The 20,732-nt window shown below is 41.6% G+C and overlaps 1 protein-coding gene and 1 pseudogene across 1 annotated transcript in view; both read right to left on the bottom strand.

The window, feature by feature from the left end:
* The window catches only part of LOC106979786 (zonadhesin), a 130,489-nt gene that overhangs the window by 95,867 nt on the left and 13,890 nt on the right, over positions 1 to 20,732 (bottom strand). The window lies entirely within an intron of this gene.
* LOC113600836 (eukaryotic translation initiation factor 3 subunit F-like) lies at positions 10,482 to 20,693 on the bottom strand (annotated as a pseudogene).

Below are 20,732 nucleotides of genomic sequence, written 5' to 3'. Positions count from 1 at the left end.
CACTGGCTCGTTCCAGGAGTTTCTTTCTAGAACTCTTGGAATACCTTATTTTGGCTACACCTGTTTAGAATGGCATTTTCTTTTCAGAGTTAGGTATAGTGTTTAAGGGATAATTTAGTGTTCTGTTAATATATGGTGACACATGTGTGAGTGGTATGGCAAGGAGGACTACAGCTTCTTTCTGTTGAACATTGAACTTTGAAATCTCGGATCAGAGCTGGCTGCATGTAACTTCAGGAGTTGTGGGCTGGTAAGCAACCAGGAACTTCCCTGAGGCAGTGGGGTGGTATCCCCAGGACCTCTGGGGCCAGCAAGGCTGACTACTCAGGATGATGGGGGAGGGTCAGCCCCCCTCCCCGCAACCCCTGCCCTGCCTCCTCTTAGAATGATGCTTCTTCATTTTATTCTTTGTTTTTTTGGTAGCAATCCTTGGAAAATATCCCACATTAGGAATTGGCTTGAGCCTCAAAGTTTTATCCTTTAAAACTTGAAGAACGCAAAACAGTTTCAAGTATGTGGAGGTAGATGTGCTTTATTCAGAGGTGACTCTATGTTTTTAGTGTCTGCTTTGAGTATTTTTGTTGCCACATCAGCCTACTTATAGCTTTTTTTTTCTACTTGTTGAGAAAGTGATATTAAAAGAGTGGTGAGGAAATGGAATGAGAGCCATAGTTATAGTGTTACTGTGTCAGGCCTCTAGAGATTGCACTGTGCAGAGGGTGCTCTTTTCCTCTCTTCTGTCCTTCTGAAGAGCAGGTGTCCTTCTTTGTGCAGGACTGGGGCACTGTCACTCTCCCCCAAGCACTGGGGTTCATGGAGCCCTGGTGGTGGCATAGTGGGGGCCCTTGGAACCATGGCTGTGGGGGAGACTCAGGCTATAGATGGGAAATGATGCCTAAGGACATGAATGGCCTTCTGTCAAGATATTACTAAACTTGACCAGGACACGGGCTTTGTTTTTATTCCTGATACAGAAGCTTAAACCGTGTAATTTTGAGCCCCAGCTATGTGTGAAACTCTAGAAAACCAATAATCCTGCACTTTTGTTATTTCCTTATGCGAATTTGTAAAGCCCATAATTAGTTCGGTCTTCTGTCCCGCGGGCTTTAAACAATGTACTTCTACCAAGGCAGCTTAGCACAGTAATAGTTCCTGAACCAACATCCCAAAATACATTCCCTACTAGCACAAGTTCTGTTTTTATTTTCTGTGGCCAATTTTATAGGTCAACTGACTCCATCTCTGAGCAGACTTAAAGAGATCTCCATATGAAGCCATATGCCAAATGACCCTGATGGTGACCACAGTCAGGTCTGTTTTCCTGGGCAGTTCTGCTGAACTTACTGACACTGTAGAGTCTGTTTCTAGTTGAAAGGATGTGCACTTGACTATCATCCTTTGGGATATTTGAGATGTTGGAAAATTGCCAGATGTGCTGTGTGACAATATTGGTTTTGATGGTAAAAAATGTTGCTTTAATGATTTTACATCCTGTAGAGTAAGAATGGCTTTGTTTATATGATAGTCATTATTAGAGCTGTATACTTTACTAACAAAATATTAAACAGTGTTTAATGTGGCATTAGGGTATTAATTTTGAACTTAGAGTTATTGGAACTACAGAGTACTTAGTTATGTCACTGAAATGCCTGGGAAGCAGAGTCCCCCTCTGATGGAAGGGAGAGGTATGAACTGAGTCTTGGGCACACATGTGTGCACTCTGTTGGCCAGCCCTATTGGGCAGACATAGTTGAACCTGGAAATTCAGTGTTGCCGGTGACTTGATGCTGATAGGAAATGCATAGTAGGTATAAAGATGGGCTGAGAGATTTAATTTCCTTGGTCCAATTTCTGTAGATGCCAGCTTTGTAATCACCTCAATTTAGGTAATCCTAAATCAAGAAGTTAGTTGAGGTGGAAGAAACTTGTTCAGGTGTGAGTAAGCGTTTCACTTTCATGTGTACTTCAATATAATGTGCCTGGAAGAAGTTGGCCACTGACATTGCACACATGCCAGGCTGGTTTTTTTAGTTACTGGAGTGAACTTCAGGATCCTAGATTGTAAAGAGAAGGGAAAGACCAGTGGCTGTGTTTCAGATGATCATCCTGAAACAGGCCAGACCTGGACCCAAGACCTGGATCATAAGAAGTTCCTACAGTTGAAATGAACGGCCCAAGTTTATTTTCTACATCAGTTACGATCCTGTTTCATTTTTCTTTCTCCTTCCCAAGTTTATGTAGACACAGCCACAGAATGCAGTTCTATTTCCCACCTCCCCCAGAATTGATTTCCTCTCATGTTCTCTAGTGCCCACAGAACCTATTTTTTCCTGTATATGCAAATTGTATGTTTAGAAGTGAAAATGTTAATACATTAAATGATTAACCTAAAAAAAAGAAATACAGTGCAATGAGATTAGGAAAAAGATACATGAACAAGATGAACTCTTTACAAAAGAGATTAAATAACCATTAAAAAACCAAACAGAAATCCTGAGGCTGAAGAATTCAATGAATGAGATGAAGAATGCAGTAGAGAGCCTCTGAGGTAGAGTAGAGCAGATGGAAGATAGAATAAGTGACTTGGAAGAAGAAATTTTGAAATAACACACAAGAAAAAGAAGAGAAAAGAATAAGGATGAGGGGTGCCTGGGTGACTCAGTCGGTTAAGTGTCTGATTCTTGATTTTGACTCGGGTCATATTCTCATGGTTCATGAGATTGAGCCCCTCATCAGGCTCTACCATGACAGTGCAGGAACTGATTGGGATTCTCTCTCTCCCCCTCCTTCTCTGCTCCTCCCCTGATCATACTCTCTTTCCCTCTCTTTCTATAAGTAAGTAAGTAAATTTAAAAAAAGGATAAGAATGAGCAAATGCCTTCCCCCACAAAACCTGTGTGATCAATGAGACTCAATCAAAAAGGCAAACATTTGAATAATTGGGATTCCAGAAGGAGAAGAGAGGGAGAAGAGAGCAGAACATTTATTTAAAGAAATAATAGCTGAAAACTTCCCTGGGGAAAGAGTGAAACATCGAAGTTCAAAAAGCTAATAGGTCAAACACAGGTAGCAAATTCCTTGACCTCAGCAGGGGCAACTTCTTACTAGGCATGTCACCAAAGGCAAGGGAAACAAAAGCAAACATGTACTATTGGGACTTCATCAAGATAAAAAGCTTCTACACAGTGGAAGAAACAATCAGCAAAACTAAAAGGCAGCCTATGGAATGGGAGAAGATTTTTGCAAATGACATATATGATAAAGGGTTAGTATCCAAAATTTATAAAGAACTTATAAAACTCAACACCCCCCCCAAAAAAACCCAGTTAAGAAATGGGCAGAAGACATGAACAGACATTTTTACAAAGAAGCATCCAGATGGCTAAGAGACATAGGAGAAGATGCTCAACATCACTCATCATCAGAGAAATAGAAATCAAGACCACAATGAAATACCACCTCTCACTGGTCACAAAGGCTAAAATTAACCACTTGGCAAACAACAGATATTGGCAAGGGTGTGGAGAAAGGGGAACCCTATTGCACTGTTGGTAGGAATGCAAACTGGTGCAGCCATTATGGAAAACAGTATGGAAGTTCCTCAAAAAATTAAAAATAGAACTACCTTATGACCCATCAATTGCACTACTAGGAATTTATCCAAAGGATACAAAAATTCTGTTTCAAAGGGGCACATGCACCCCAATGTTTATAGCAGTGCTGTCAACAATAGCCAAATTATGGAAAGACCCAAAATGTTAATTGTCTGATGAATGTATAAAAAAGATGTGGTATACACACACGCGCACGTGCACATGCACACACACACACACACATACACAGTGGAATACTACTCAGTGATGAAAAAAATGAAATCTTGCCATTTGCAACAATGTGGGTGGAACTGGAGGTATGCTAAGTGAAATAAGTCAGTCAGAGAAAGACAAATATCATATGATTTAACTCGTATGTGGAATTTGAGAAATTCAACAGGTGAACATAGAGTAAGTGAAGGAACAATAATATAAAAACAGAGAGGGAGGCAAACAGTACATTAACATAATTCTTTTAATGTACTGTTGAATTTGATTTGCTTGAGATCTTGAGATGTTGAGATCTTGTTGAGAAATTCTGCACCCATGTTCATCAGGGATATTGGCCTGTAATTCTTTTTAAAGTGGGGTCTTTGCCTGGTTTTGGAACCAAGGCAAATCTGGCTTTGTAGAATGAGTTTGGAAGTTTTCCTTCTATTTCTGTTTTTTGGAACAGTTTGAGAATAGGTATTAACTCTTCTTTAAATGTCTGGTAGAATTCCCCTGGGAAGTCATCTGGCCCAGGACTCTGGTTTCTTGGGCGATTTTTGACTACTGATTCAATTTCTTTGCCAGTTATGGAGTTTGTTCAAATTTTCTATTTCTCCCAGTTTCAATTTTGGTAGATTGTGAGTTTCTAGGAATTTGTCCATTTCTTCCATATTGCCTAGTTTGTTGGCATATAATTTTTCATAGTATTCTCTTATAATTGTTTGTATATCTGTCATGTTGATTATGATCTCTCCTCTTTCATTCATGATTTTATCTCTTTGGGTCCTTTCTCTTCACTTTTTGGTAAGTCTGGCTAGGGGGTTATCAATTTTGTTAATTCTTTCAAAGAACCAGCTCTTAGTTTAACTGATATCTTCTACTTTTTTTTGTTTATATATCATTTTTTTTCCTGCTCTAATCTTTATTATTTCCCTTCTTCTGCTGGCTTTATGCTTTGTTTGCTGTTCCTTATCTAGCTCCTTTATGCGTAAGGTTAGATTGTGTATTTGGGATCTTTCTTGCTTCTTGAGATAGGCCTGAATTACAATATATTCCCTTGGGATGCCCAGGTGGCTCAGTCTGTTAAGCATCTGACTTCAGCTCAGGTCATGATCTCGTTGTTCACGAATTTGAGCCCTGTGCTGGATTCTGTGCTGATAGTCTGCTTCAGATTTTGTGTCTGCCTCTCTCTCTGCCCCTACCCCACTCATGCTCTGGCTCTCTCTCTCTTTCTGAAAAATAAACAAACATTAAAAAAATTTATACAATATATTTCTGTCTTAGGATTGCCTTTGCTGCATCCCAAAGGGTTTAGACTGTCGTGTTTTCATTTTCATTTGCTTCCATGTATTTTTAAAAATTTCTTTAATTTCCTGGTTAACCAATTCATTATTTAGTAGGATGTTCTTTAACCTCCATGTATTTGTGGACTTCCCAAATGTTTTCTTGTGGACTTCAAGTTTCATAGTGTTATGATCTGAAAATACGAATGGTATGATCTTGGTCTTTTTGTATTTGATAAGGGCTGATTTGTAACCCAATATGTGATCTATTCTGGAGAATGTTCCATGTGCTCTTGAGAAGAATGTGTATTCTGCTGCTTTAGGATGAAATGTTTTGAATATATCTACTAAGTCCATCTATTCCAGTGTGTGATTCAAAGTCATTGTTTCCTTGATTTTCTGCTCAGATGATCCATTCCTTGTTGTAAGTGGGTGTTAAAAGTCCCCTAATACTCTGGTATTATGATGAATGAGGTTCTTTATGTTTGTTACTAATTGATTTATATATTTAGTTTGCCAAGTTGGGGGCATAAATATTTACAATTGTCAGATCTTCTTGATGGATAGACCCCTCAATTATGATGTAATGCCCTTCTTGTTAAAATCTTTGTTTCAAAATCTAGTTTTCTAATGTAAGTATGGTTACTCTGGCTTTCTTTTTATGTCTATCAGCATGATAGATGGTTCTCCATCCCTTCACTTTATATCTGCAGGTCTCTTTAGGTCTAAAGTGAGTCTTTTTTAGGTATAATATAGATGGGTATTGCTTTTTTTTATCCATTGTGATACCCTATGTCTTTTGATTAGAGCTTTTATTCCATTTACATTCAGAGTTATTAGTGAAAGATATGAATTTGGTGCCATTGTGTTAACCTATAGAGTTGGTGTTTCTGGTGATGCTCTCTGGCCCTTTATAGTCTTTGTTGCTTTGGTCTTTTTTTAATTTTTTCTTCACTCAAAGAGTTCCCCTGAAAATTTCTTTCAGGCCTGGTTTAGTGTTCACAAATTCCCTTAGTTTTTGTTTGTCTGGGAAACTCTTTACCTCTCCTTCTATTCTGAATGGCAGCCTTGTTGGATAAAGAATTCTTGTCTGCATATTTTTCCTTTTCAGAACATTGAATATTTCCTGGCAATCCCTTCTGGCCTGCCAAGTTTCAGTGGACAGGTCTACTGCTGACCATATGTCTACTCTACTCTTGTTGGTTAAGGACATTTTGTCCCTAGCTGCTTTCAGAATTCTCTTTATCTTTGTGTTTTGTAAGGTTTCCTGTGATATGTTTTGGTGTAGACCTGCTTTTGTTGCTTTTGAGGGGATTTCCCTGTAATTCTTGGACTTCAATGCTTTTTTCCTTCCACAGATTAAGGAGGTTCAAATAAACCTGCTTCTTTTCCCAGCTCTTCCTCTGGGACTCTTATGCTGTAGATATTATTGTGCTTTATGTAATAGCTGGGTTCTACCTTCATGATCTAATAGTTTTTGTTCCGCCTTCTTTTCAGCTTCATTATTTTCCATAATTTTATGTTCTATCACCCATTCTCTTCTCTGCTTCTTCAATCCTTGTTGTGACTATATATCCAGTAAGCTTTGCATTTCAGTGATAGCTTTTTTTTTTTTTTATTTCGGCCTGACTAGTTTTTAGGTCTTTTATCTCTACAGCAAAGGTTTCTCTAGTGTCTTCTATGCCTTTCTCAAGCCCAGCTAGTATTCTTATGACTGCTGTTGTAAATTTTTGTTCAGATATATTGCTTATATATGTCTTGAGCAAATCCTTGGCTGTGATTTCTTCTTGACCTTTCTTTTGGGGAGAATTCCTCTGTCTTATCATTTTGGCTGTTTCTGTCTTTTGTGTGTTTTAAAAGCTTGTTATGTTTCCTGAATCTGAGAGTACTGCTATATTAAAAGGGGCCATACACTGCCCAGGGCCTGGTACTTCAGGAAAGTGTTTCTGGTGTATGTTGTGTGCACTTTGCTGTTGTGTTTTGGCTGCTCTTTCCCACTGGTCAGTCCTCTGCAGAGCTCCTCCTAGCTTGCAGTGGGGAGTATTTGGAACTTTAATTAGGTATGTTTTAATTTGTTTGTTAAAATAAGCCTAGAAAAAAAGGCCTGATTTCCCCACTAAAAAAAAAAAAAGAAAAAAAATAAGGAAAGAAATGAAAAAAAAACCTAAACAGACAATTAAAAAAAAAAAACAAGTATAAACCCGATTCCAAAGAAAAAGTAAGGGAAAGAAAAAGAAAACAGAACAGAAAGAAAAAAGAGAAAGGGGAAAAAAAGAGAAAAAAGGAAAAAAAAAGAGAAAAGGAAATGAACAAACAAAAAACTGTAAGCCTGGTTTCAAAGGGGAAAAAAAAGAAGTAGAAGAAAAGAAAAAAATTAAGCCTTGTCCTATTTCCACAAGAACTGCAGGTGATGCTTTGAAGCACTCTATGGTAGTAGACTTGGTGCATGCAGGGTGCTGCCTGTGCTGATCTTCTGGAGAAGTCTGCTGCACTGGCTAAGAGTCAGACCTGCCCCAGTAAATACGCAGTTGCCAGGCACAGGGGTTTGGGATTTGGTGTCTGCAGTTCCCACCTCCACTGAGGGCTGCTCTGTTGCTCTCTAAAGTCCCATGATGTTGATAGTAAGGGGGGGAAATGGCTCCACCTATTCTCTTGTCCTTGGACAGAGGATCTCACACCCATTCTGTTCAGTAAGCCCTCACAGAATAGCAAGGGCAGTCAGTGTGTCCTGGTCCACATATTCGGCATGGAGCTGGGATTCAAAACTTGAAATCTTTACCTGGCACCATTTGGACCCACCCCCCTCCTCCAGAGTAGAGCCTCCCCACAATGAGTCTGATGTCCTTTGTCCAAGAAAAATGATCCCATGCCTGTGCAGTGCACGGAATCTATGGTGTAGCACAGCAAAAAGCAGCAACCAGGTTATCTGCCCTCTGCATGCCCCTCTGTCCCCTGCTGATGAAAGGCCTTTGGCTGGTGCCTGCAGGGTCTTTTGGCCTTGGAGAGGCAGTATACCCACTTCCAAAGGTACTCCAGGAAGGGAGTGCTATGCGCTTTGGGGCCAGTGTCCTCCTTCTCCCCTGGAGTGCATGCCACAGCTTCACTCCAAAGTCTCACACTTCCAAAAGCTCAGAATTTGAACTCCAAACGTTGTTTGCAACGTGACACTCAGTACTTCTTGCTCCCCAGTCCGTGGTCTGGAAAGGTTTTCCTCTTGGGTGAACCCAATGCTGCACTCTCTCAACCCCTCTCTCTTTCTCTTCCTTTTGCCTCTCTATGGAATGGGTTCTCTCCCCTCCACAGTACAGCTGTTTTTCTCTCTCCCAATTCACATCCGTGTACCTCTACCTGCCATGCTGTCTCCCTCCAACTGTGGAGATCCTTCTGCCAGTCTGTAGATGGATTCCCTGGGTATTCTAGGTGATCTGACCTCAATACTACTTTGCTTGAGGGACAAGAAAAGCCCAGGGTCTTCATACTTCTCCACCACCTTAACTCCTCTCCCTCTCCTCTTTCATTTCTGATTTCATTTATTTGGGTCTTTTCTTTTTTCTTTATGAGTACGGCTAAAGGTTCATCATTTTGTTTATCTTTTCACAGAGCCAGCTCTTTGTTTCATTCTTTTTTTTTTTTTTACTTTCCCTTTCTTTCCTTTTTTTTTTCTTTTAGTTTTTTTTTTTTTTTTCATTTATTTCTGCTCTGGTCTTCGTTATTTAATTATTTCCTTCCTTTACTAACTTTGAGCTTTGTTTTGTTCTTCTTTTCTAGTTTCTTTAGGTATATGGTTAGATTATTTACTTGAGATTTTCTTGTTTCTTGAGGTAGGATTTTGTCATTATATATTTCACTCTTAGCACTACTTTCACTGTGTCCCAAAGATTTTGGACTGTTATGTTTTCATTTTCATTTGTCTCCATGTATTTTTTTAAATTTCTTCTTTAATTTCTTTGTTTACTCATTGGTTGTTTCATAGCATGTTGTTTAGCCTCCATGTTTGTGTTTTTTCCAGTGTTTATCTTGTAACTGATTTCTAGTTTCAAAGCATTGTGGTTGGTTGGGATGAGCACTGGGTGTGGCTCATGTAAGTGATGTATCACATGAATCTACTCCTGAAGCCAAGAGCACACTGTATACACTTATGTTAGCTAATTTGACAATAAATTATATTTAAAAATTAAAATAATAAACAAGGATATAGAGTCACACAAAAAAGCGTTGTGGTTGGAAAAAATACTTAATATAATTTCAACTTTCTTAAATTTATTGAGACTTGTTTTGTGGCCTAACACGTAATCTATTCTGCAAAATGTTCCATGTGCACTTGAAAAAATTATATTTTGCTGTTTTGGGATGGAATGTTCTGTATTACCTGCTAGGTCCATCTGGTCTAATGTTTTGTTGAGAGGAACTGTTTCCTTATTCATTTTCTGTCTGGATGATCTATCCATTGATTTAAGTGGGGTGTTAAAATCCCCTGGTATTATTGTATAACTGTCAATTTCTCTTTTTATATCTGTTAATATTTGATTTATATTATTTAGGGGTGCTCCCATTTTGGGTGCATAGATATTTACAATTGTTATATCCTTTTGCTAGATTCACCTCTTTGTCATTATGTAGTGCCCTTTCTCTTGTTACAGTCTTTGTTTTAAAGTCAATTTTGTCTGATCAAATATTGCTACCAATATTTTCTTTTTTTTTCACTTCCATTTGCAAGGAATATCTTTTTCCATCCTTTCATTTTCTGTCTATACTTGTCTTTATGTCTGAAATGAGTTCCTTGTAGGCAGCATATGGATGGGTCTTATGTTTTTATTTTAATCTAGTCTATTACCTTATGTCTTTTGATTAGATCATTTAGACCATGTAAATTTAAATTAATTATTGATAGTATGTACTTATTGCTATTTATTGAATTGTTTTCTGGTTGTTTTTGTAGTTCTTATTTGTTTTTTCCTTCTTCTCTTGCTCTCTTTCCTTGTGATTGATGACTTTTTAAATGTAATGCTTGGCTTTCTTTCTATTTATTTTTTGCTATCTATTATATGATTTTGTTTTGTGGTGACCATATGGTCTATATGTAATGTCCTTAGTATATAGCAGTCTATATTAAGTTGATGGTCACTTAAGTTCAAACTCATTCTAACTTTTTTTTTTAAGTAGGCTTCAAAGATAAAATTTAAAAAATTAAATAAATTAAATAAATAAATAAATAAATAAATAAATAAATAAATAAAAATGGGCTTCACACCATGGAGCCCTATGAGGGGCTTGAACTCACAAACCTGAGATCAAGACCTGAACTGAGACCAAGAGCCAAACATCCAATCGAATGAGCCACCCAGACACACCCCCAAACTCATTCTAAAAGAAGTCTTTTTTGCTCTCCTCCACATCTTATGTATATGTTATCATATTTTACATCATTTTATTTTGTGGGTCCCCTTAACTAATTTTTTAGATATAAATAATTTTACTACTTTCATCTTGTAACCTTAATACTAGCTTCATAAGTGATTGCTTTACTACCTTTTCTGTATGTTAGCTTTTACTCATGAAATTATTTCCTTTCATAATTTTCTTCTAATTATGGCCTGTTCTTTCCACTTAGAGAATTCCATTTAACATTTCTTGTAAGGTTGGTTTAGTGGTAATTCCTTTAACTTTTGTTTGTCTGGGAAACTCTTCTTCTCTCTTTTGATTCTTAATTCTACCTTGCAAGGTAGAGTCTTCTTGGTTGTAGGTTTTTTTCTTTCAGCATTTTGAATATATAATGCCTGCAAAATTTCAGCTGAAAAATCAGCTTTAGTCTTATAAGGTTTCCCTCATAAATAAGTAGTTGCTTCTCTCTTGTTTCTTCTAAAATTCTTGTTTCTTCTAAAATTATCTTTAATCTTTCACATTTTCATTGTTATGTGTCATGGTGTGGAAATCCTTGGGTTCATCTTATTTGAAACTCTCTGTGCTTCCTGAACCTTGATGTCTGTTTACTTCCCCGGGCTAAGGAAGCTTTCAAGTATTATTTCCTCAAATATTTTTTTGCCCCTTTCTCTCTTCTTTTTTCTGGGACCCCTATAATGTGAATATTTGTTTGTGTGATATTATCCAAGAGATCCCTTAACCTATCCTTGTTTTTTAAAACCCTTGCCCTCTTCATTCAGAGGGCATCTTGGTAGAACAGCTGAAGCTGATGTGGACATGGCTGGGACAGTCCTAAGCTCTCTGTGCTGAAGGTATACTGAGGTTTGTACCTGTGTTACCTAGGCAAGATGGCTGGAGCTGTTTCAGTATGTGTTCCAGTATGCACCATGCCGGGGATTTTTCTAGTATGTGCCATGCTGGGACTGCCTTGGTAGGATGGCTGTGGTTGGTATGGGCTAGGAGCCTGGGGCCCACTGAGGCAGTAGACCAGCTAGGATGCCCAAACCCTGCTCCTGTCCATGCTGTCATGGTGGAGGGAAAATGGTAATCATGGAACTCCTTAGTCCCTCTGATCCAGAGTGAGTTTCAGCTGCTCCCCTGCCATTTGGCAGAGTTCTAGGGCTGAATCCTTTATATTCTAGTTTCTCTCTCTCTCTCTCTCTCTCTCTCTCTCTCTCTCTCTCCCTCTCTCCAAAGGTAGGCTATGTTTATTTAGAGTCACAAGTAGTTGACTGACTCAGTCTGACTCAAACCACGAGGAAACCACCCTGTTTCACTCCATTCTGGTCCTAGGGTGGCCAAGCCTGGCAGGAGTACTACTTAGGGCCCATTTGAAGGTTTACAAGTTTCTCACTGAGGACAATCTGTGACCGTGTGAGAGTGGTCAGGTAGGTCACCATCAACAGGTCATTGATGTTGCTATTGAGCATGGTCTCAAAGTTATCGGGAATTATCCTGGGTACTTAGTTAACCAAACTCATCAAGAAGTGGCCCACAGTATTGTCAGCTGATACCTTTCCAGACAGCACATCCTCTGCATACTGCAACACTGTGCTCAGGGCATCCTATATGCAAGCCGATGTCCCTCCTACTTGCTGAAAGTCGCTTGAGAGTCTGATCACCTGGTTGGGGCTAAAACAGGACTCCATGATCAGCTCAACTCAATGTGTTTAGTCATAATGTGCATATTTCACTAATAGAGGTATGAACATCACCCCCTTGGTCTTCCCAGGGACACCATTAAAGTGCTGAAATAGGCCTTGATGCTCACACAGCCAATCTCGAGGCTCATGTCCACACTGAGGTGAATGGGGTTGGGGGCTTCCCCGTGTAGTACTCATGGATCAGCATAGAGTCCTCTGTAATGTCATGGCCTGAAGAATCCCAGGCTAGGATGAGCTCATTTGGGCTTTCTTATATGATTCATACATGTTCTTAGTGAATTCCGAAAGTCCTCTATACTTTTTTGAAGCCCAGCGATTAATTTTACGACTATTATTCTAAATTCTTGTTCTGTTATATTGCTAAAATCGTTTTTTGATCAATTTGTTAGCTGTCGCTACTTCCTGGAGTTTCTTTTGAGGAGAATTCTTCCATTTCGTCATTTTGGATAGTCCCTGGAATGGTGCGGAACTGCAGGGCTCTTCCCCTGTGCTGTCTGGAGTAACTTGTGTTTGCGGGCAGGGCCGCAGTCAGACCCAATGTCTGTCTCCAGCCCACCGCTGGGGCCACAGTCAGACTGGTGTGTACCTTATCTTTCCCTGTCCCAGGGGCAGGATTCACTGTGGAGTGGCGTGGCCCCTGTCTGGGCTACTTGCACACTGCCAGGCTTGTGGTGCTGCTTTGATGGGATCTGGCATATTAGCTGGGGTGGATCTGCAAAGTGCACAGGGGTGGGAGGGGCAGGCTTAGCTCGCTTTGCCCTTGGTGGTCCCCAGCAGGAGGGGCCCTGCAGCACTGGGAGGGAGGCAGGTAGACCTGTTGGAAGGATGGATCCACAGAAGCACAGTGTTGGGTGTTTGCGTGGTGCAAGCAAGTTCGTGAGGGGAACTGGTTCCCTTTGGGACTTCGGCTGGGGGATGGGAGAGGGAGATGGCGCTGGCCAGAGCCTTTGTTCCCCCACCGAGCTGAGTTCTGTCCTCCAGGGCTCAACACCTCTCCCTCCCAGTGTCCTCTCGCCCTCCCGCTCTCGGAGCAGAGCTGTTGACTTTTAACATTCCAGATGTTAAGTCCTGCTGGCTGTCAGAACTCACGCAGTCCAGCCCCTCCGCTTTTGCAAGTCAGACTCAGGGGCTCTGCCTTGCCAGAGGGGCTGCCCCTCCACCACCCCAGCTCCCTCCCGCCAGTCCGTGTAGCTCACACTGCCTCTCCACCCTTCCTACCCTCTTCCGTGGGCCTCTACGCTTGGCTCCAGACAGTCCATTCTGCTAGTCTTCTGGCGGTTTTCTGGGTTATTTAGGCAGAGGTGGGTGGCATCTAAGTGATCAGCAGGACAGGGTGAACCCAGCGTCCTCCTATGCCACCATCTTTTCGAGAGCCCCCTTGAGATGCCAATTTCAAGTCTACATTGTTACCTGTGCTGACTGGCTATAAATTGGAGGTTCCCACAACCCCCTCCTTAGGTTTCATTAATTTGGTAGAGTAGCTCACATAACTCAGGAATAACAATTTACTTACTAGTTTAAGGATTTATTACAAAGTATATGAATGAGCAACCAAATGAAGAGATACATACAGTGAGGTCCAGAATAGTCCCAAATGTAGGACTTTCTGTCCCTATGGCGTTTAGGGTGTGTCACCATCCCAGAATGTGGATGCATGCTGGTCTACGAGCCTGGAAGCTGTCCAAACTGGCAGTTCAGGGATGTTTTTGGAGGTTCATTGCGTAGGCATGGCTGATTAAATTACTGGCCATTGGTGACTGGATTTAATAATCTCCAGGTACCACCTCACCTCACCTCACTGCAGGTCAGGGGTGGGGCTGAGTGTTCCAACCCTTTAATCATATGGTTGGTTTCCCTGGCAACCAGCTTCCAAACTTAGTTACTTAGAGGCTTTCCAAAAGTCATTTAATTAACATAAACTCAAGTATGGTAGAAGGCCTTATTATGAATAACATGACACCCATTTCACTTTTTGGCTCTGAAGAAATTTCTGGAATTGAGGACCAAAGGTCAAATATTATTACAAAAGATGCTCCTGTTGCTTTTATTGCTTAGGAAATTCCAAAGGTTTTAGGAGCTGGAAGCTAGGGGCTAGTAGATGAAGCCCAAAATATATATTTACTGTAAGTCACAATATCACACTGTTGATATTTTTTATGTTGCTATAAAAGCATCCACTATACAAATGACAATGCAAGTCTGAAACATTTCCTGATAGCTGTAGAACAGCTGATCCCACATTCTCATGGGGCCCCTGACCTATTTAAGGAAGGTCAGGGTGGAGAAAGTTCAACTCTGGGCTTTTAGGTATGGCTAACTTTTTTTTTTTTTGAACCAGAATGCCTAGATTTGAAACACATCTCTGTTATTTTCTAGCTGTGTGTCCTTGGATTGCTTAACTTCTCCACCTAAGTTTTTTAAATCTATGAAATAGGGATAAAAATAGTACTTAACCTCTTTGGCAGTATTAAATGAATTAATACATTTAACATACTACTAGGATAATGAACCCTACTTTTTACATTTTTTTAAATGTTTACTCATTTTTGAGAGACAGAACAGAGTGTGAGCAGGGGAGGGGCAGAGAGAGAGGTACACACACAGTCTGAAGCAGGTTCCAGGCTCTGAGCTGTCAGCACAGAGCCTGAGGTGGGGCTTCAACTCACTGACCAGGAGATCATGACCTGAGCCGAAGTCAGATCCTCAACCGACTGAGCCACCCAGGCGCCACCCAGGCTCCCGCCCGCTCCTCCCCCCCCCCCCCCCCCAGATCCCGGTTACTTTTTGCAGGTAAAAGTCTTGATATCTTTTTATGTACTTTTGGAAGGCATCCAGTTAATTTGCTTCTGACTAAATTTCATTACATTCAGTGGCATCTTTAAAAGTGGCTGCTCCCTTTTGCAGGAGTTACTAACTGTATTTATGAACTCAGAGGAGAAAATACTTACATTGTAATGCATTCCAATTCAGAATAATGGAAAATATACAGCAAGAGCCTTGGTCTTTGCCAAAGCCCCACGGAAAGCATTTTGAGTTCTTTCTGTTTAAGTATTCAATATAAGAGCATTTGCCCTGTCTAACCCCAATTGAGGCTCTGTTCAAATGCAGGCACAGTTATACTTTAGAGTTCTTTCTCACCAACAGTCTTCCTTTCTTATTAATTTCAATAAATATTCACTGACCCAAAACTCTGCTAAACCCATGGGGGAACACAGAAGTTTTTAAAACTGGGGTCTTGTTCTCTAGTGTAAGTTAAGTGAAATAATATGCAAATTCTTATTTCTGGTATTTGAAGTAGCGCTTGGGGCTGGAGAGGTCATGGCAGTCAGCCTGTTAACCTTGTCAGTTGTCAGTCCCAAAACAGAAAGACAGACAGACCTCTCTTTTTTCTTTTTAATGTTTGTTTATTTTTGAGAGAGAGAGAGAGAGAGAGCACATGCAGAAGCAGCAGAGGGGCTGAGAGAGAGGAAGACACAGAATCTGAAGCAGGATCCAGGCTGTCAGCACAGAGCCCGACACAGGGCTTGAACTCATGAGCCATGAGATCATGACCTGATCCAAAGTCAGACACTTAACCAACTGAGCCACCCAGGCGCCCCAGGACAGATCTCTTGGAGAAGTCTTCCTTAAAGCAAGGTTACACAGCTGTAGGTATGTTTGAAATCTATGGCATCCCACTGAAATCACTTTTCTTTTTTTTTAATTTTTTTTCAATGTTTATTCATTTTTGGGACAGAGAGAGACAGAGCATGAACGGGGGAGGGGCAGAGAGAGAGGGAGACACAGAATCGGAAACAGGCTGCAGGCTCTGAGCCATCAGCCCAGAGCCTGATGCGGGGCTTGAACTCCCGGACCGCGAGATCGTGACCTGGCTGAAGTCGGACGCTTAACCGACTGCGCCACCCAGGCGCCCCTAACTTTTCAAATGCACTTTGTGTTTATGTTTGGACAGTCTGCAATTATTAAAACATCTGAAATTGATTTGAATGCTGGTATGGCTTAACAAACACTTATCTTTCTCATATTTTCCTAAGGATTTATGTCCCCTGGACCAAGTTGTATATTATAAGAGAAATGTGCCATAAAATAAATAAAACAATTATCACTTACTAGATAATTCATATATTGACCTTATGTTTGTTTTGAGCTTTGGGCCTTAGTTCTTAGGAGCTTTTTATATGTCAGAAAATTAGCCTTTTGTTTGATCTCAGTTGTAAATTTTTTTCACATTTGTCATTAATTTTCTGACTGTGCTTACGGTAATTTTTATGAGGTTGAAATATTTTTAAGTATTAAAATTTATTTACATTTCTTTTGGACTTCTGATTTGTCTTTCCATACTTAGCGAGGACTGCTGCAGTCCAGGATTATAAGGAAAATTTCCCATAATTTCTTCTAATACTTATGGTTTAATATTTTATATATATAAATATATTATATATATACTTTAATGTTTGTTTATTTTGAGAGAGAGAAAGCATGATTCGGGGAGGGGCAGAGAGAGAGGAAGAGAGAGACTCCCAAGTAGGTTCTGCGCTAATCAATCTGGGGCTTGATCTCATGAACTGTGAGCTGAAATCAAGAGTTGGACACTTAACTGGCTGAGTCACCCAGGCGTCCCTAATATTTTCTATTTAAATCTGATACATTTAGGATCTGTACTGCTCTAAGGTATGATGTATGCCTCAAACTTTTTTCCTAAATGACTACTTAGCTCAATGACCTATGATGAGTAAACCATTTTTCTGCCCAACTCCTAACCAAGACTAGGACTATCTAGAATTGTTTTATTTTGGGAATAATCCATGAAAAAATAAGAAATCTCCTTTTCTATGTGTGTTACAAAAAATCTAGATTCACTCTTGCTCTGATTAAGCATTCGTGTGGTAGCCCTATGATAAAAGTAACATTTTCCTCCATTTACAGAGTAGGAAACTCACTGAACCAGAGAGAAACTGAAAACTTGCTCAAAATCATAGCACTAGTAAGTGACTGAATCCAAGCTATTAATCACTATGATACAGCCCAACTTAAAGACATATCAAACGATGCTGTGTTCATTGCAGTTATTCATGGCTTCTGTAAAGTGGGGATAACAAGCTTACCTGTGTGCATGGATTGCTCTGGAGATTAATCATTCAGGCCATGTTCATACCAAGCACTCAGTGCTAGCTATTTATATTCATTTAATGATTTAGGGCTTCTGTAGCTCAGAGCCCTATATTTCTATACCACCAAACAGTGAGACCTAAATCTAGGTGTGAATCTCAAACTAACAGCCATCTTCTGAGTCTCCTCTGCATCTGCAAAATGGGCTCGGTGGCCATACTTACTCATAAATATTATTTTAAAGATTAAATGAGATAAAATATGGAAATGGCCCCACCCAACACTCTCCTGCATGTTCTGCCTTGCAAGCCTACAGACTTTCTATGTTGCTGATCACCTTCCTCAGATAATCAAAGCAGGAAAACCCTTCATTCAGTCTTGAATGGGCAGCTAAGAATTGCAAACAGTTCAACCTTAGACTTAGTCAATAAGAAAATCTTACCTACATCTGTCTACTGTACCCCATAGTCATAGTAGTGTCTGGCAGGAAACTGGGCTGAGTGGGTACTGGCCTCAAAACAGACCCCAGAGACCAATACTCTAATTGGCATGGATTTCCCTCCCCTGAGGAGGGAAATATGCCTCTTCCTTCTGCCATGGGCTGCTTCTCTTCCAAGATACTGCTGCTTTTCCCCTTCTGGTCTCTGGAGCCAAATGAACTGGCTGGTGAGGCCAGTTTATACCCTAAATGACACCTCAACTTTCCTCTTTTACCAGCAGCCTTGGGTCTCCCTTCCTGCCTCTTTCCATAAAGGTCAGCTCCAATTTCTGCCTGACAGTTTGGACTCCAGGTGATGCTTGCCTCCCGTTCCCCATTAAACTGGAGAATCCCTAGGTTTCTCTGCAAATTCCTGGTTTCTGCTGGTTCACTGCATCTTGTACAGAGACCTTACAGCACTTGACAAATTAAGTCCAATGCCAACAAGCACCAAGGCAAGTTTCACTTCCTTTTACCAACACTCAAAGGGCAAATGACTTGTCTCAGAACGAATATTGAATACAGGGGCCCAGACATGATTATAGTCTAACATTTATCAAGCATAAGCTCCTGAACTAAATCTTTATATTCCCTCTTTTACTGAATTCTCACAGTAACTGTGTGAGGGGTGTGGGTGTGGCTGGGCAGGTGGCAGGCGGCAGGTGAAGGCCTCAGTGGCCCATTCTCATCACAGACACAGGATACTTTCCAATAGCCTTGGGAGGGCACTGTGCTGGGGAAGAGTGGCTGGGAATCCACCTGGATGAACTAGACATTGTTAGGAAGATAACATGGGGAGAGAGGTTCACAGAGCAAGATCAGGGTTTAGGAGCATCAAGTATAAATTTACTCTTGTCTTTCTGTCCACCTGGGGTTGTCTGGTTTAAAATCTATCTTGATGAAAGACTGTTTGTTTTGTCTGGGTGGCTCATTTTTGTCTGTCCAGCTGGAGATCTCTCTGGCTCACAGAGTGTCTACCTGCCTAGTTGGAGATCTGTCTGGCTGCAATCCTTCTGGCTGAGGGTCTGTGGTTGTGTCTAGCCAGGGGTCTTCCTGAGGATCTTGTGAAGTTGAGATTCAGTCTGTCTGGAGTTCATTTATCCAGCTATCTACTTGGAGGTTTATCAGCCGATCTGGCTACACACTGATCTGTCAGTCTGGGGTCAGTCCATCTGTCTGTGAGGCTAGATGTCTGTCTCACTAGCCATAGATTTGTGCCAAACTGGTGCATCTGGCATCCAGTTCAATGGCTGGGGGTCTGTCTGGCTAGGGGTCTATGTGAACAGCTCAGAATCAGCCTGGTTTGGGGTCTGTCTGACTAGGATCTGTCTAAATAGGGTCTGACTTGTTGGGGGTCCATTCATCTCTCCAGATGGGGGTCCATCTGTTCCTCTGGTTTGGGTTCTATCTGTCCATCTTGGCTTGGGGGTCCGTTTATCTCTGACTGGGCATAGTGTCTCACTGTCTGGCTGGGGTCATCTGTCATGTGTCTAATTAGAAGTTCATCCATCCAATGGGGCCCTATCGGCTAGCAGGGATCTAGCCTATTCAAAGGACCCGCTGATTTGCAACGTACACCCAGCTGGTAGATGGTCTGGACAGTGGGCCATCTGTCTAGCTTAGGATGCTTATCTACCTGAGGGTCCGTCTACTTTTCTGGCCTGTTGACTGCTTGGGGATCTACCTGGCAGTCTTCCCAGATGGTGGTGCATCAATCTGTCTGCTAAATTGTGGGCTTTGTGGAATTGATGAGTTGGTGGGGACTAACCACCTGTCTAGAAGTCCACCTATCTGCCTGGTTGGAAGGCTGTCTGGCTGGTTGGGGTGTCTGTGCAATCAAGGGTCTATCTGGTTGGCTAGGAGTCCATCTGGCTACTTGGGAGTCTGTTTGACTAGGTCTGTCAGTCTGCCCACTTGGTGGTGGGTCTGTCTAGCTGAGAGGATGTCTGTGTGTCTGTTCAGCTAAGGATTTGCTTATGTCTGTCTGGGAGTCTGTCCACCTAGAGGTCCATCTGACTGGTATCTGGCTAGCTGCCTATCTGGGAGAGGGGTCTTTTTGATGGTTTCTCTTGCTGGGTGTGATCTGTCAAGGTGTTAGTTTATTAATCTGACTGGAGGTCCATCCAACCGGCTGTGGACTGTCCTCTGAAATCTGGCTGTCTAGGTGTATGGTTATGTATTTGTCCTGATTGGGGGCCCATCTGACTGTGTAACCCATCTGGGGATTTTTTACCTGTCTGCAATCAGTCTGCTTGGTTATTATGCCTGGCGTGGATCCGTCCAAATGGTGGGGGGCAGGGAGGAGCAGCCAGCAGTCCTTTTTAGGGCCCACCCATTTCTCTGTGTCCAGCTGAATGTCTGAGCGAGGGAGACTCAGATACTGAGATGAACTAGTCCATTATGTGGTGATGGGGGCAGTTTCCAGAAGCCCATCTGTCCATCTTCTCTTTCACACCTGGGGGAACTTGCCTAGTACCCTGGGGTTGGGCCCATCCTGATGTTTATTATTGAATCTGTTCAGTGTGGTCACACTAGCCATTATCTCCCAGCTACCTCCCCCAGCCTCAGGCTCTGAATGCTATAATCACTGGGGCAAAGCCCCATATTTCCACCCTGAGAAACTTTTATTTTGATCCAGGACCATCATTCCCATTCCCAACACTTCACACAGCAGAGAATGGCCGTCAGCAGTCCAGGTGCCCATGTGGGGCAACAGGCAGGCAGGGGTGCAGCACTCACACCTGGGTCCACTCAGCAGGGGGGTCCCGGGGCCCTTTAGGCCTTCCAATGCGCAGGTTGAAGCCTGGAAGAAGGGCACCGTGGGTTTCGTGGAGAAGCTGAGGTGTGGACATGTGTGGAAGGTCATCCTCAAGCCTTCAGGCCCTTGTGATTTACTGCAGCCACATCCACAGGACTCGGAGAGTGGGAGCCCCATGCCACTATCGCTAAACCCCCAACACCTGGTTTTCAGTCC

The sequence above is a fragment of the Acinonyx jubatus genome, chromosome A1 (genome assembly GCF_027475565.1).
Source record: "Acinonyx jubatus isolate Ajub_Pintada_27869175 chromosome A1, VMU_Ajub_asm_v1.0, whole genome shotgun sequence".
Lineage (NCBI taxonomy): Eukaryota > Metazoa > Chordata > Mammalia > Carnivora > Felidae > Acinonyx > Acinonyx jubatus.
Note: the sequence above shows the minus strand (reverse complement) of the source record. Positions and strands in the feature narration are given on the sequence as shown.